Raw genomic sequence first — 7144 nt, forward strand, 5'->3', positions numbered from 1 at the left:
GCGAGAATGAGAGAGAGAGAGAGTCCATGAGAGGGGAGAGGGTTAGAGGGAGAAGCAGGCTCCTCACTGAGCAGGGAGCCCGATGCGGGACTCGATCCAGGGACTCCAGGATCATGACCTGAGCCGAAGGCAGTTGCTTAACCAACTGAGCCACCCAGGCGCCCTAAACTTAAAAATATTTGAAACATTCCTTCTCTCATCCAAACCTTGCACCAGTCATAATCTGTTTTAAGAAATGGCCAGGCCATGAACTCCAGTGACACTGAAACATTGGAACCAATCTTCAGTGCTCTGTTCCTTTCACAGAGGGCCTTTATCAGTAAGTCTGCCCCTAAAATCACCAGAAATCCATCCACTTCTGTTCAAACTAATCCTGAATCCATTCACATTCTCTGTTTATACTTCTACTCTAGTCCAAGTCACACTAGGCTCCTATTCTCTCACTTTGAGTTTGGAAAGTATCCTTCCAATTGGTTTCTTTGTTCCTACTCTCCTCTATTATTCACCTATGATCCATTCCCCACTTACCCTAAATGCTGCTTTAACTTTCCCTCACATTTAAAAAATTCAAAATCTTTACCATGGCTCTTTCTATGATGGGTACATTCATACATGTCCTCTTCTCCAAGATCATCTTAACTGTTTTCCTCTTTACTCTCTATGCTTTTTCAGACATGCCGCCTATGGGGTAATTAACAGAAACCTTTTTTAAAAGTTATATTTTTTTTGCCTTGTTCTTCATTGTTTAGTTATCAGCTTTCTTCACCTTCTTTAATTTTTGGATGTTTACTTTTGTTTGGGTGGCAACATGTCCATGTAATAAATCATAATAAGGCAAGCCTGTCAATTTCCTTTTAATTTCTTTTATATATGTAATGCATTTGGAGTCAGTAACCCAATCTTGGCCAACAAGGTGTTAAGAAATATACTGAGGGGGGCGCCTGGGTGGCTCAGTCGCTAAGTGTCTGCCTTCAGCTCAGGTCGTGATCCCAGGGTCCTGGGATCGAGCCCCACATCGGGCTCCCTGCTCCGCGGGAAGCCTGCTTCTCCCTCTCCCACTCCCCCTGCTTGTGTTCCCTCTCTTGCTGTGTGTCTCTCTCTTTGTCAAAATAAATGAAATCTTAAAAAAAAAAAAGAAAAAATATACTGAGGGACTTTTTTTTTTAAGATTCTATTTACTTATTTGACAGAGAGAGACATAGCGAGAGAGGGAACTCAAGCAGGGGGAGCGGGAGAGGGAGAAGCAGGCTTCCCGCAGAGCAGGGAGCCCGATGTGGGGCTCGATCCCAGGACCCGGGGATCATGACCTGAGCCGAAGGCAAATGCTTAACGACTGAGGCACCCCATATTGAGGGACTTCTGATTAGGATTTTTTTTTTTCTCCATGGACAAAACAGAAATGAGGAGAAGAAATATTTCTTCCTATTTTGGAAACTGTTATATAAAGAAATTGTTTTGAAAAATAGCAATTATCTTATAAGAGTATCAGCCTAAGGACAAAAAACAACAACAAAAACCAATATGCTGGCAGAAAACATTTGGGTCATTAATGGTAAGCTTCTGAACCAACTTGAAAAATTTTAGAATGTAAAATTAAGTATCTTTTCTTGCTTAAGAGACTATAGCAAACATCAGTTGCTGAATAATAAATCATCCTAAAATTTAGTGGGTTAAACAGCAATTTATTGTTGCTCAAGGCTCTACAGATTGACTCTGTGGTTCTTTTGATTTGGACCAGGCCTGATTGATATTGACTGGGCTCAATCAAGCATCTGTTACTAGTGGGAGATCCTGCATCGTGTGAATGGAGGTTTCGGTTCTTGGATTCCTTACGAAGGTGTCTGTGAGGATTGTGATCATCAAGACACCAGAAGGAAAGTAACAAGCACAAAGCCATGTATTAAGGACAGGATGCTCTCAAGATGGGAGTGCAGGAGGGCCCAGAGGTGGCAACAGCACCAGGGTTGGGGTGCCTTTTCTTTTTTTGTTTGCATAGGTCATGGGTCATAGCTAGGGTGATTTCCTGCTGAGGATGTTTCCAGTCATCTAAGGGACTCCTTCTACTGGACAGGAGGGGGAGGTTTTAGACCTACAAGGTTCTTGCCAGAACTGTATGGCCATCCTCACCTATGGTGGGAGGAGAGGGGATCGAAACTGCAATGTAAATATATTATAATGAAGCTAGAGGTTAACTGTAGGACACAGGCTGGAAAGGGAGTGCATGCTCTGCACCTGCTTTTCTTGGTCTGATAATCCCAGGAGGTGGGAAACCACAAACAAGTGTTGACCACTACCCTTGCCTCTAGCTCATATCTAGCTAAACTGCCTACTCTGTCACACCCATGGTCATCTAATAGGTCAGTTGCAGTTCACTTAGCTCATCTTGGCCCTTAGCTGTGGCAAATGAACTGAATCAACTAAGTTCCACAGAATTCTTATCCTCCAACAAGCTACCTCAGGCTCGTTCTCATGGAAGTAACAGGATTCCCAAGAACATGAGTTAAGTGTCAACGCCTGACACAGAACTGACATAAAGTCACTTGTACCATATTCTCCCGGCCAGTGGGTGTTATAAAGCTAGTTCAGATTTACATGGAGGGCGAGTAGACTCCACTACTTGATGGAAAGAGTTGGAATATCATAGCACAAGAGACAGAGAAAGAAAAGATGGAGGATGGCAATCACTTTTGTAATCAATTTATTAAGGTTCTTGTTGGCGTTACTTGGCACAGAATGACTTCATACTAGAAACTTTATATTTCTTCCCTATTTCTGGTCAGTTCTTTCCTTGGCTCTTCCCATTAAGTGATTCATTACATTTTTAAGTTTGCCATTTAAATGTTATTTCCTCAGAAAGACTTTCTGTATAATTTCTCAAATAGCTCTATTCTTTCCATCACCAGTTATTCTATTTCCCTCATTAGGATATAAGATCAGTGAAGCTGGAGACTTTATTTGTTCACGCCAACACTTTATGTATGTCCTATTTTATGGCAAGTACTCGATATCTTTTGGTTGGTGAATGAATAAAAGAATAAATGTACAATAACTGTAATAAGTGGAGTGAATTTTTATTGACTAAATCTGTTCTTTGTGTTCAAGAGAGTAGAGTTTATTTTTATTAGTTTAGGAAAAGGTAATGAGGGGGAAAAAAACACCATGAAACTCAATCCATTTTGCCAGTCTTTCATCAGTTTGTGTGTGTGTATACATATAATACATATGTATATATATTCATATAATACATATATGTATATATAAAATATATACATATAATAATTTTTATATATACATATGAATGCATATATAATAATTTTTTTGACAAATTAGAAATAAATCCTGTGCTTTTCTACTTCTATGATATTGTCTAAACATGTTTCCCTGCATGGAATATATTTATACCATTTCTGATTTTCAATAATTTATCCTCATTTATTGACCATATCAAATGCCCATATCTTCCAAGAAAAGCTTTTGGCTTTCAACTAGGTATGCTGGCTTCCTCCATTAGATCACTCTGCTGCTCGCTTTGTATCTCTATTGTGGCACGTGGCTTACATTGTCTTTTCAGCTATCCTTTATTATGTCCATAGAAATTGTTATGCAAGTTTCTGAAAGAGATTGTCTTATTCTTTCACTTACTATTATTTTCTACATGTATGTAAAGATCATCCATAAATATTTCTTAACTTGAATTAAAGTATGAGATTATTCTGCCATATATCATAGGATAGGTATCTGATTCAATCTTGAAACTAATTGTAAGATAAAATGCAGTTTTATTTTTCTTTATTGAATTTGACTCTGCTACTTATCACTTAAAGTCCCTATGTGACCTCTAAATGAACTGCTTACCTTTTGTAATTTTGCAACTATATTGCTTAGGCACATCAGTACAATAGCCTAGATTGTTTCTTCCTATCAGTTGTTCAAAGCTTGTTCCATGTCTCTGCTTCTGTTGGCTTTGTCTCCTTCATTGTATCTTATTTCCCATTGTGCTACCTTCCAATCACTGAATTCCATTCCCACTGGCTCAGTTCTGGGACCTCTTTTTTTCCCAAATTCCCAGAACCTTCCAGGATAAACACCTTCAATTAAAACCACTCCTCGCCTCTTCAACAGAGGCCCCTAACAATAAACAACTTACTCAATAGGTAGTTGAAAACTAATTCTCAGATGAGCTTAGTGTAACAGAGAACTGGGATGTAATATGGCTTTTACTCTTTGAACTCCCATTAGTTTCCATATTGTAGAGAAATAGACCCCTTAATATTGCCCCCAAGTGTAACTTCAGCAGTGTGATATCTAGCAAAGCAATGTTCTGTAATAAAAATATTTCAGCACTGTACCAAGAAACTACTTCAATAGCACAGTAAATGAAACACCACTATGATGTCAACTTAAATGAATTAATAAACAACAAACACTTTAAGAGAGACACCAGAACAATTTTTTGTGATTTTGTTTTTAATTATCTTAAGCCTTATCACATAATCTACAAATTTGTGCTGATGATGTATCTCCTCTCCTTCAAGCCTTCGAAAAGTTGGCAAAAGTACCCTTACCAATCATACATTTATGGTAATTCTACAGTTGTGTTTTTGAATAGCAGTTTAGAAGACAATCCTGAATTATAACAGTCTGACTTAGTAAAGAACTCACAAGTTTGCTACTATATCTTGTCACACTGAATTTTAAAAGCATCTGACCTTATCATCTATAAGATAATCTATAAAATATGACAAGTGTTGAATATTCTTTATTTAATATTATACATAAACCACACACTAAAATGCCTTTCATTAAGCAAAAGGCAACACTTTAGAGGCAGGGAATTTTAATTACATTGAAATGGTTAAGATCAGAAAGATAAAGTGGACATTGCCAGCCTTTGCCTTTAACAGACTAACGAACACAACTTGAAACACAGCTGAGTCTTGTTGTTCTATGAGACAGTGAAGGGATTTCCTTCATATTGAAATATATTAATATAACCAGTCATCTAAATCTAAGATCAGTCTCCTGCAGGTTTAGACATGACATTTACCATTTCTGTGAAAAGCTGAACATCACTAATCGATTCCAATCATATTTTTAGAAGAGGAAAACAGTGACAATTACTTGCTGAACCAGAATCACTATCAAAGTTCAAAGAGCTGATCATATTCATTTAACCACAAGCCAGTCTTATTTAAATCAGGACTCTCCAAAAGAAATATTCTATCAGCCATTCTTGATCTGAATTCTGTTGTATGAGGCCAATTTAAATATGGTACACAAGTCATGAGACATTTTTGTTTTGTAATAAATAAAACAGTGGCCAACTATTACTCCCCTTAGTGGCTTTTTTGAGATAAGCTGTCAAGTCTGTGCTTTCCCATCTTCTTAATGCCAGTGAAGACCAGTTTTGTTCCAGGGATGTATTTCTTGGGATTCTCCAAATACTCCATCAGTGTCTCCTCTCCCCAGGTGATGCCTTTGTTCTTTTTGGCATCCAGGTAAGAAAATCCAGGGGTCTGACCTGTCTTTCACCCAAATAAACCAAGGAGATCTGGCCCTATCTTGTGCTTGCCTCCCTTTTCCATGGTGTGGCACTGGGCATACTTCTGGACAAAAATCTTCTTGCCCTTGTCAACATCATCCAGTTTTAAATCACTCTTTTGTCGCACATGAAACAGAGAAGCTTGCTTGCAACCCGGATGTCCCACTCTCTCGAGAAACACCAGAACATTTTAAATTTCAATTTGAGTATTTATATAATGTATTTAGAAAAATGTCCTCTTAAATTGTAAGTGGTTTTAAAGTTGAGGAGTTGAAACGTAGGTTCCCAATATACACAATTCCAAGAAAGAGAGAATTTAGGAATTTCCATGTGCAAAGAGACTCCAAACCTAGGCAAAAAGATGAGGTTGAAAATGTGCATTGACTTCCTCATTCTGTCTCTTGCCTTCCCTGCCCTACACCCCACACACTGGCCTACATACTTGTCATCCATGACAAGTCTTCTACTCAGGACCTAACGAAGATTTAAATGTATAATAACAATCTTATTTTTTCCATACCATCCAAATATTATTTTGATACAATCGAAAGACAAACAGGTATTAAATATTAAAAAAAAAATGTACCATGGAAGGATTAACAAGGGCTTTTTCATGTTTGGACAAACTCATGGTTTCACCTCTGTATTTCTCCATGGAGCTCATTGTCTACTTGTCCAATTTATTAAGTGCTAGCTTCACTGTACAAGCCACTTGAAATCCATAGTTGTGCTTTCTTCTTTATTACTAAAAGATGTATGTGTAAGCATGTGTTTGAGAGAGACAGACTGAGTTTGGAGAGGGTAAGAGAAGAGGAAGACAAAAAATGTTGAATGACTTTAACAAAATCTACCCCAACCTAGGTAAAATTGAAATGTCAGAAAAGTATAACATACTATAAACTATATTGTGAGGTTGTGAAAGAATAAACAAGTCTATTTTGGAATAATTATTCTCTCTCCCTCCCAACATCTCTCTCTTTCTCCCTCTCCTCTCTTCCTTTCTGTTTCTCTCTCTCTCTCTCTCTCTCTCTCACACACACACACACACAACACACACACACACACTACTCACAAACTTCCCTTCACAAAATGGTAGACTAGAATGCCCAGAGTAGATCTGATCATGGTGATATCTTGCTGGTGGTGTTACTGTTTCTTCGAAGTTCCTAACAGGATCTCCCCTCTTCCATTGCTTCCCACAGAGCTTGATTACAACCTCTGGGAAGTTATTTCTTTTTCTTTCTTTTCCTTGAAGACATCTGGAGCAAGCATAAAGGTCATGGGGAATATATCCTCCATGGGAATAGGAATTTTCCAGCCTCTTTTCTGCCCACAGAATATTGGCAGGCCAAAATTTTAAGTTAAATGATCCCAGTCTCTTTTAATCCAGGATGGTAGCTCTTTTGGCAGTATAGTTCTGTAAAACTGTAATGGACTTTTGCAAATATTAATTTTATTACAGTAAACTTAATGTCTCATAGTTGCATCCATGATCCTTTCCCATATGCAAGTCTATCTCTAAATTAAATTATAGGTTCATTAAATCATTGGGCTTTCACATAAGAGGTACATCCTTAGTGTCTTTTCTCTGAGCCCTTTTGT

At 37.9% G+C, this 7144-nt stretch overlaps 1 pseudogene; it reads right to left on the reverse strand.

Moving 5' to 3' along the window:
* Positions 1 to 658: 658 nt before the first annotated feature.
* On the reverse strand, positions 659 to 6206 carry LOC113925607 (annotated as a pseudogene).
* Positions 6207 to 7144: the final 938 nt, after the last annotated feature.

This window comes from Zalophus californianus, chromosome 2 (assembly GCF_009762305.2).
Source record: "Zalophus californianus isolate mZalCal1 chromosome 2, mZalCal1.pri.v2, whole genome shotgun sequence".
NCBI classification, from domain to species: Eukaryota; Metazoa; Chordata; class Mammalia; order Carnivora; family Otariidae; genus Zalophus; species Zalophus californianus.